The following is a 9,648-nucleotide window of genomic DNA, read 5'->3' on the forward strand; positions in this document are numbered from 1 at the left end:
AGGCTAGCTGTCTGCAGGGAACCCCTCCATAACATTAACCATAAAAGATGTACTGTATTTAATTCCACATACCTTTCGGACAAAAATGTTCAGCGGCAAGTATTCATCGAAGAAAACGGAATAGATTAACACTAGCAAGTATAATAGTCACACAAATACTCGAACGTTAACTATACACCGAAACGGTAATTACATCCTTAGCACTTTTGAACATCAACTGACATGGAAGGTTCCATTCTTTTACCGTAGCGACGAAACTGAGTTATTTGTACAAATCCTCTTGTTTATATATAGATACCGTGATGAGATGAAAAAAAATTTAGCGTGTCGTAAATGGGAATATGTAATAAATAACATAAACTTAGATAATTGAGCCTTTTATTACCATTATGAAGATACGACACGAGTCTTAGGATCGTGGTTGTCATGTTTCTTTTTGTGAACCAACGTTGCCATTATGCTGCTGTCTGCGGAATTACTGTTATTGTTTATTTTACATGCTTTCTTTTCGTGTCTCCTGCGTCAACATTTATGAAATACTATTCATGGTAATAGTTGGCATCGTCTTATAGTGAAATATAGTACGCAATAAGTAAGTCCTAGGCCGATGGTTTGTATTCGGACTTTAATTTAATTATGGTTATATATATATATATATATATATATATATATATATATATATATATATATATATATATATATTGTAATGATGGAAATCATTCATGTAGCATTTATGACAGTACTTATGGAAATTGGTGGACTGGAAAACCGAATTGGTTTTCATCTTATCAAGATGTTAAGCTAGCCACTCGAAGTTGAGATTGTCTATGATCGAGTGAATGTACGTAAGTACGTAACTGTAACCAAGTGCGCAGTTGCAAAAGCTGAATTTGCTCTGTTCGAGACGAGTACGGCAACACTGAGGGGAAACGAATGTCTCTCCCCTTATATTCATTTGAAATTACGTATTTCTCCCTTGTGAAAGGGAACCAGTATAGGGGCCCAGTGTAAGAACCTGTATAGGGGCCCAATGTAAGAACCAGTATAGGGATCGGTGTTGGTTCTAACTGGTATTGAAGGAGTACAGCTAGGAATAAGCTGCTTTTACAATGTACCCACCTACTGTTAAGAAGAAATATTAAAAAAAAACCGGGAGCCAGCCTTTCCCTCAACCCTTATTACAACAATGAAGATTCGACCGTCTCCGACGTCAGTACCGGTTCCAGCTAAGAATAGGCCAAGAAGTATAGTAGCCTAGGCCTATGAGGTACCTTTATATTAGCCTATGGTTTGAATTGTTATGTATAGGCTAGTCTGAGTTAATTGTCCTAAAATGTATGGTAGCCTCCGAATGTTTAAGTCAGGACAATTAACAAATCAATACTGTATACATATGCAGTATAGTAAATACGTACATGAGTCATAAGGATATCACATTAAGAGAGATTTATACTATTACATATGGTGACAGCGGTGTAGGATGTATTTATCTGTTATAGATAGGTATATCCAACCTCACGTCCTAAACTTGGTCATGAAACCCTCATTTCTGTACTTATTTTCAGGTATTATAGCCTAACCCTGTGAGTATGCCTATGTCACTCTTGCTTAGGTACTGTTAGCCTATTGTATTGTAGCCTATGTTGATTATTTTACCTGTGTTCCTTGTATAACATAGCCTGCAAAATGGAGGGTGATGTAGAGAGAGAAGACTTTTATGATAATTTGTTGTCTGCCATGGATACTCAGGGTTGTCAAATGCAACAGTTGTGTGATCAGCTTATTGACATGAAAAGGGAAATAGCTAATCTATCAAACTCTGCACCTGTCACTTCCACACCATCCAATCCTAACAGGGCTAATAGTTCAAACATTAACCCATTTGTCACATTAGACAGAGCAGACATAACAATGACACCACACAATAACCCAGCTTCACTATTTACACACAATTTATCTAACACGGTCAATAACCCCTTTGTTCCAGTAGGTAACCTGAATAACCCTATTGATAATCATGCTAAAGGATTTGTATTGAAACCTAAGGATATTTTGATGTTGAAATTGTCAGAATTACAAGGTGTTGGAGCTGATAATAGACTTGCTAGATTTTTTAGTCAAGTTGAATTTTGTGTTTCTGCAGATACTGATAGAATACAAGTAGCACTTACCAGAGTGGAACAAGAAATTGCAACTCTATTGACTGCTGAAATGGTAAAAAGGGGAAATAACATAGCTTGGTGTCAGTTTAAGGACATACTGAATCACCACTTTGCTTGTTCAGCCAATATTACACAGGCTTGGCAGGAAATTGAAATTGAACGTTACAGTATAGACGAAGCCCCTAGAGCATTTGTTAACAAAATGAAATGTAAATTGTCTGCTTTTGAAATGAAATTTCCTAAGGATTCCCTTCCCAAAGCTGACAGTCTTGTGAAAAAGAAACTGTATAGAGGACTTAGCAGTACATCCCAAGAAAGACTCAAGGATTTCCTGGATGATAGGATACCCTTAGAAAGATTCATTGAATTTGTGGAATATGAGTATCATCTAGCTACCATAAGTGGGTATGTTACCCAACGTAAAGTTTTTCCTGTTAATAATTGCAATTCCCAACCACAGCCTGTAGTAAATAGTAATGCAAATACAACCACAGAATTGCAAGATTTGAAGAAGCAAATTAGTGATTTGTCTAGCAAATTAAAGAAGTTTGGTAGGAATAAAGAAAACAATCAGTACTGTGCTTACTGTAAGGTCAGAGATCACAAACTTTCTGAATGTCCACGTAACCCTCCAAAAGGTGTCTGTTTTGATTGTCACAAACCAAATTGTAAAAGAGGTTCAACAAAATGTCCAGGGCCTGTTAAGAATGAATGACTAAGCCCAAGTGTCAGGTCTCCTTCTATCAATTTGATGATTAACAATGTAATGTGTTGTGCCTTAATTGATACTGGTAGTGAAGTATGTATAGCACAGAAGAAACTCATAGAAACTTTAGGTTTACAGTGTAATCAAATGAGAAATATACCACAACTTACTGGAGTTACTCAACATGTTCTCCCTGTTCTCGGTACAGTGTATTTGGATGTTCACATTGGTTCCAGGGTGGTTACCCATTTGTTTTCTGTTGTGCCTGATGGTTATCTGGACACAGACTTATTGTTAGGAGCCGATTTGATTAGGTCTGCACCAATGACATGGGATGATGCACATAAAATTATTATTTGGGATAGACATATTTATCCAGTAAGGTATCTGAAACCTAGACCTTCTAATATAAGGGTCAGGCAGATTAAAGTACTTCAACCTAATGCTCCTCATAAAGCTCAGGTTAGACTTAAAAGGAAACTTATTCAACCTCGGTATATAGCTGGTATTTATCCCTTACCTGTAGATGAACCTCCTAACACATTGTTAGAATTTGTACCTGAAGTTAAGGAGTGTCAAACTCAGTCTGCACTATGCCTTAAGGTTAATGATGCTCAGGAAGTGTTTTTGCCACTTGTCAATAATACTAAAGCCAGGATGACAATGAAGGTTGGAACTCTATTAGGGTATTATAGGATAATCAGTGAAGAAGACATTGATCAGCCAGTTCCAAAATGCAGGAAAACTAGAATTCAGAATGATTTAGTTCCTTCTAGTGTTAATGTTGATATCAAGTCAGGCAATACTAGAGAAGAAAAGCTCAAGTATTTGCTTTCTCTGCAAGATAATTCCCACCTTACTGCTGATCAACAAACAGAATTAAGTGACATGTTGGTTGCTAATAATTCAGTGTTCATCCTTGAAGAAAAAGAATTGGGAAAGTTTAAAGATGTACAAGCTCATATTGCTGTAAGTGATCCACAGCCAGTTAGGTCTCCCATATATCGATACCCTGAAAAAGCCAAAACCCTTATTGCCACCATGTTAGAAGATATGGAAGAGAGAGGAATAATAGAACCCTCCAGTGCTGCATGGCTTAGCCCTATTGTACTTGTTAGGAAACCTGATCATACTCAGAGAATGTGCCTTGATTACCGTAAAGTCAACACACACCTCTAGATTAATAGAAGAACTGTGAGATCGTTATAATTTTTGTACTGTATTTTTGTATTTTCTGTGAAGAATGTTTTTTGTATTTGCATGCTTTGGAAGAGTTCATATATATAACCATTATGTCCATTTCCAAGTATATATTCTTGCATGTATATGTTATGTTTATAGAATTATGGATCTGATGATGACACCACCTGTTTTGTGTACAGTGAACTTATACTCATTGAGTTTTTGTTGAACTTAGTTGAGTTTTGTATGAAGAGCTACCCATCCAAAAGCTTTACAAACTCTGGTTGAGTTGCTCAAGTTATGTGACTGATGTTTAAGTTAGTCATTAGGATGCTTTAAGAGGTATGTTATCTTCAAAGGAAAGTTTCCTGCTCATGGTTATTGAGTGAATGAGTCTGATTGTTGGTGTAAACGATTGTTTGTGAGAAAAATAACCATAAGTGATTATACCCCTAATGAGGAGTGACTAGATCTTAACCGAATTTAAGATCACTCTTACATAAGTGTTTAACTTGGTAAAGTTATTAGGATGGTTAGGTAAAAACGCGCCTTAAGGGTGGCGTCCCACAACTTGCTCTGTACGTCTGTTAGCAGACCTTAATGATTAAAAGTCCAGCTTATATCTGGTTGAGAGATAGAAAGTATTTACTGTGTGCAGGACCTCTATTGTTATTGTCAGATTTATTATCTACCCAAATATTATAATTAAGGGATTGGTTGTCCTTGATAAATGAAAACCAATTTCCGTAGGGGTAAAGTGATGTAATGATGGAAATCATTCATGTAGCATTTACGACAGTACTTATGGAAATTGGTGGACTGGAAAACCGAATTGGTTTTCATCTTATCAAGATGTTAAGCTAGCCACTCGAAGTTGAGATTGTCTATGATCGAGTGAATGTACGTAAGTACGTAACTGTAACCAAGTGCGCAGTTGCAAAAGCTGAATTTGCTCTGTTCGAGACGAGTATGGCAACGCTGAGGGGAAACGAATGTCTCTCCCCTTATATTCATTTGAAATTACGTATTTCTCCCTTGTAAAAGGGAACCAGTATAGGGGCTCAGTGTAAGAACCTGTATAGGGGCCCAATGTAAGAACCAGTATAGGGATCGGTGTTGGTTCTAACTGGTATTGAAGGAGTACAGCTAGGAATAAGCTGCTTTTAGAATGTACCCACCTACTGTTAAGAAGAAATATTAAAAAAAAACTGGGAGCCAGCCTTTCCCTCAACCCTTATTACAACAATGAAGATTCGACCGTCTCCGACGTCAGTACCGGTTCCAGCTAGAATAGCCAAGAAGTATAGTAGCCTAGGCCTATGAGGTACCTTTATATTAGCCTATGGTTTGAATTGTTATGTATAGGCTAGTCTGAGTTAATTGTCCTAAAATGTATGGTAGCCTCCGAATGTTTAAGTCAGGACAATTAACAAATCAATACTGTATACATATGCAATATAGTAAATACGTACATGAGTCATAAGGATATCACATTAAGAGAGATTTATACTATTACAATATATATATATATATATATATATTATATATATATATATATATATATATATATATTATGTGTGTGCATCCGTGTATTATGTATTAAAAAAGTCAATGGCATATTCACCGAGAATGAACACCTCATGTTATGACGTGCAAATTCACAGAAGGTTCATTAGCACACTGCCAAGTCTCCTACTCATGCGGCAGTATTTACCTCTTTCTTTGTGCTTAATAGATACAAACGCACTTTTTTTTTTATTAACTGTTTGAACGGGGAATTTAGTTGGCCAACGACGTTGACAAATGGTTTGAAGGAATTCCAGCTATGCCTGACTTTCGTGGGCAGAGCTGAAGTTATCCACAAACACTGCTTGTGTGGACGTTTTCCCGCTAGGTCTAGACCTCGGATGAGTTAATAAGTTAACATTACAGTCTTGTTTTCATATTTATAGTACAACTCTTCAGGGTTTTTCCGATTTAATTCCTGAACTAATCGCTTTTACTGCTTACCTATAAGAGTTCCACTACCTTATTTCGGATTGTTTTCGAGTTAGAGTGGGTTTGGTAATCCTACCAAAGCTTCTCTTTAGTTTCGCCAGCAAACTCATTTTAACGTTTTCTATTTTTCCAAGTCGCTGAGAACGCAAGACTTATTTTCAAGATAAACTCTTGTAATCAAAATAACTGCCAAATAGATTCGTTTACTATTGAATTTACTGCATTAGTTCTTCATTGGCTCCTAAATACTACACGGAAAACAAATGAAAATTATTAACGTTGCTGTATCTGAGATTCAATCGCAAGTGGCTGGGAGTCATATGATAATATACGGAGATCAAGAGTTAGGTATATTGCAGAGGCAGCTCCTTTGAAGTGGTTCTCTATTTTTTTTTAAATTGAATAGAAGTGTTATCCTTTTTATTATTTAATAAGTAGTTTCCTCCTTTACGGTATGAAAGTACAGGACAACGTTAATTATCACAAATTTGTGAGACTTAAAAACAGCAATGGGTTTGAGAGAAATTTCCCTGTGAATGACATTGTAATGGCAACCGCACTACATTTCTCCTGGCCTTAATAACCATTTCATAGAACAAGAGATACATGCACTCATACTATACATATCTACATGAAAATAAGCATATGTACTCTTTGTCATTGTCCCCTTAATTTGTAATACAATGTATACAAGTATATATTATTATAATTTAACGAATGAATCTTTTCTGAATTTATTCATTATTGTATTGTGTTATATATAATTATATAATATTATATATATATATATATATATATATATATATATATATATATATATATATATTGTGTGTGTGCTATTTTTGTATTAACTATCACTGTAAACCTATGTTCTGTACACGTGGGATATAAGCGAGATAGCTTCCACTCAGGATGGCAGGATTCGAGCTACCACAAGAGATAGTCCAACTAGGAAAATTGTAATTCTTTATACTATAATGTATAATGTATACTAGAATGTAGAATGATGACTGTTCCTCACTGCTCATTGTAGGCTTTTTAGAAAAAAAAAAAAAACGGCAATGCACCGCAAATATTTTACCAGTAAATTTGTCAATCTCCAAAAACTTTTTTTTTCTCTGGATCGAAAACAATTTTTCACTTTTCGGTTTTTTTTTCAAAAAAAAAATAAAAAAAATTAACTTTTCGAATTTTTTTCAAAAAATTATTTTTCACTTTCCGATTTTTTTCAAAAAAACAATTTTTCACTTTTCGATTTTTTTGTAAGATCCTAGGCTGTTTATTTTCTATTATAGTATAAACCATTCATTTAATCTGCATCTCGCTCCCACTCCTGTATACCTATACTTTTATATTAAAACAATAAAGCATGTATCATTTAAGCATTTAATTTTCTACTCGATGTACTTTCTGGAAAATTTTTAGAGAAAAGGTCATACATACATCAGAGGGTTCCAGACCTTTGAATGTTGTTTTTCTTGTCAAGTGTGTGTGTGTGTGTGTGTGTTTTCCCCGCTTCTCTCCAGATTAAGGTCGTCGTGTCGAAAACACGAAGGCGGCTTTAAGCCTCCCGCGGACACGTTTTGTACACAAAACTTTATGGGCGCAGTTTGCATCGCCGGAGAGATCGAGGTATTGGTTTCGAAAGTCGATACTGTAGTAAAGATAAGGCGGGACTGTAATCTTGAGTTTATATGCCCTGGCATGCTCTCGGTAACAGCCCTCTCTATGCTCGGGTACTCATGCATACCCGTTATACATATGTATACCGATATCCACGAGCATACAATTTTCTTTTAAAAGAATTAGGAGTCTGGTTTAGGTGAATATTTATGAAAGAATCTGCCGATAATCTTACGAATAGCATCGCAACCGCCGAGTGTGAATATAGCCTATTCGAGGCCTTTCTGTGAGTTTATTTATTTATTTATTCATTTTTCATCTACGCAGATCTCTCTCTCTCTCTCTCTCTCTCTCTCTCTCTCTCTCTCTCTCTCTCTCTCTCTCTCTCTCTCTCTCTCTCTTCATCCAACATGGACATTTTGACACCTGAAAAACATATTCTCTCCTACGATAATTAAATAAAATCTAGTGATGTTTTCGATGATTCAGTGATGATTAACTGTTTAATGTGATGAAATAAAGCTATAGGGAATCACATAAGGTTTCATGTGTATGTTTTTTGCTGGTCGGTCATAACTTTCGAAAATCTTAAATAAACTACAGAAAAATGTTTGGTTTCACGATGCTCTTTTACAGAATTATACACAATACCTTAAAAAAAATTAAAATAGTTTATGGAGTTGGGCCTGGAATTACTATTAAATACTGATGTTTAATGGAATGGAATATCAAATTTAGGCCAAGGGCCAAGCGCTGGTACCTATGAGGTCGTTCAGTGCTGAAAGGGAAATTGAGAGTATGAAGGTTTGAAAGGTGTAACAGGAAGAAAACCTCGCATCTTTGCTCTGAATCAAATTGTTAGGAGAGGGTGGACAACAAGATGGAGGAAAGAGACTATGAAAGGAAGTGTAGTAAACAGAACGAAAAAGATTGCGACTGAGGGCTGAAGGGACGCTGCAAAGAACCTCAAGTAATGCCTACAGTGCATCGTGTGGGGTGGACTGACGGCACTATCCTCCCACGATGAATACAGATGTTTAAGAACTCTGACAAATCTGTTTATTAGTCAAGAAATGCCTTACAATAATGCATTTTAAAATCTTGAAATGTCATAACGATTAGACTATCAAAGCATAAAAATCTTAAGACATAAAACAGGAGCTTAGCGCAACCCAAATTCGAAAAATTGGCTCACGGCCAAACCTCTCCAAAACACTCATCAAGATCTATCAATAGGTTTTTGAATGACAAAGTCGGCCCGATCAAGATTATTTGCATAATCTAGATAATTGCTTCCTGGCTCCTGAATAATTTTTCTGGTTTTTGTTTATTCTTCTTTTTCTTCTTCTTTTCTCTCCTTTTATCCTATCTCAAATCTGGATCTTCGCCCAGGCCTGGAATCGGTTGGTGGTGTTTGGCTTTTGGCAGCATTTATGAGAAAATCTTTAGGTTTTTTTTACGCAATTCTTTTCAAGATAAACGTGACAAAAAAAAAACGAGGAAAAATAGCTTAAAATACGACGGAATATGTGCAACCTTCCTTCCACTACGACCACGGTAATTTTGCAAGATACAAATCCTTAATTCACACTGCATCTTATCTAAGGAAGATGCAACCTAGAATTACATGCATCTCCTCTTCGTCTCAGAGAGAGAGAGAGAGAGAGAGAGAGAATGACTCTTGTAGTCATACCTGGATACGGTAATTAATTCTAACAGTTTACATACTTGAAAGGAAAAGGTAATTCCAAGAAGTGTCTATTCATTTTCCAATTAAACCCCGACTGGGGCCCCTGGAAAGTCAGCCAAAGTTGTTTATTTGGCTGCTTCAAAGCACACCTCTCTGGTGCAAAAAAGACTTTGCTTCAGCAACCCCAGATGGTTTTAATTTTCGTTACAAGGATCCTATCCAATTACGTTCTCGTTTTAGCGATCATAATAATATCGTTGATATAACTGTGATTAAATGCTGGCGAT

The 9,648-nt window shown here is 36.0% G+C and overlaps 1 long non-coding RNA gene across 1 annotated transcript in view; it reads right to left on the reverse strand.

Moving 5' to 3' along the window:
- The window catches only part of LOC135207573 (uncharacterized), a 162,313-nt gene extending 161,924 nt beyond the window's left edge, over positions 1–389 (reverse strand). The window contains exon 1 of the long non-coding RNA XR_010312995.1: positions 73–389. This is a non-coding gene — a long non-coding RNA (uncharacterized LOC135207573). The remainder of the gene's footprint in view (positions 1–72) is intronic.
- Between the last annotated feature and the right edge of the window lie 9,259 nt (positions 390–9,648).

This window comes from Macrobrachium nipponense, chromosome 32 (genome assembly GCF_015104395.2).
Source record: "Macrobrachium nipponense isolate FS-2020 chromosome 32, ASM1510439v2, whole genome shotgun sequence".
In the NCBI taxonomy this organism is placed as follows: Eukaryota; Metazoa; Arthropoda; class Malacostraca; order Decapoda; family Palaemonidae; genus Macrobrachium; species Macrobrachium nipponense.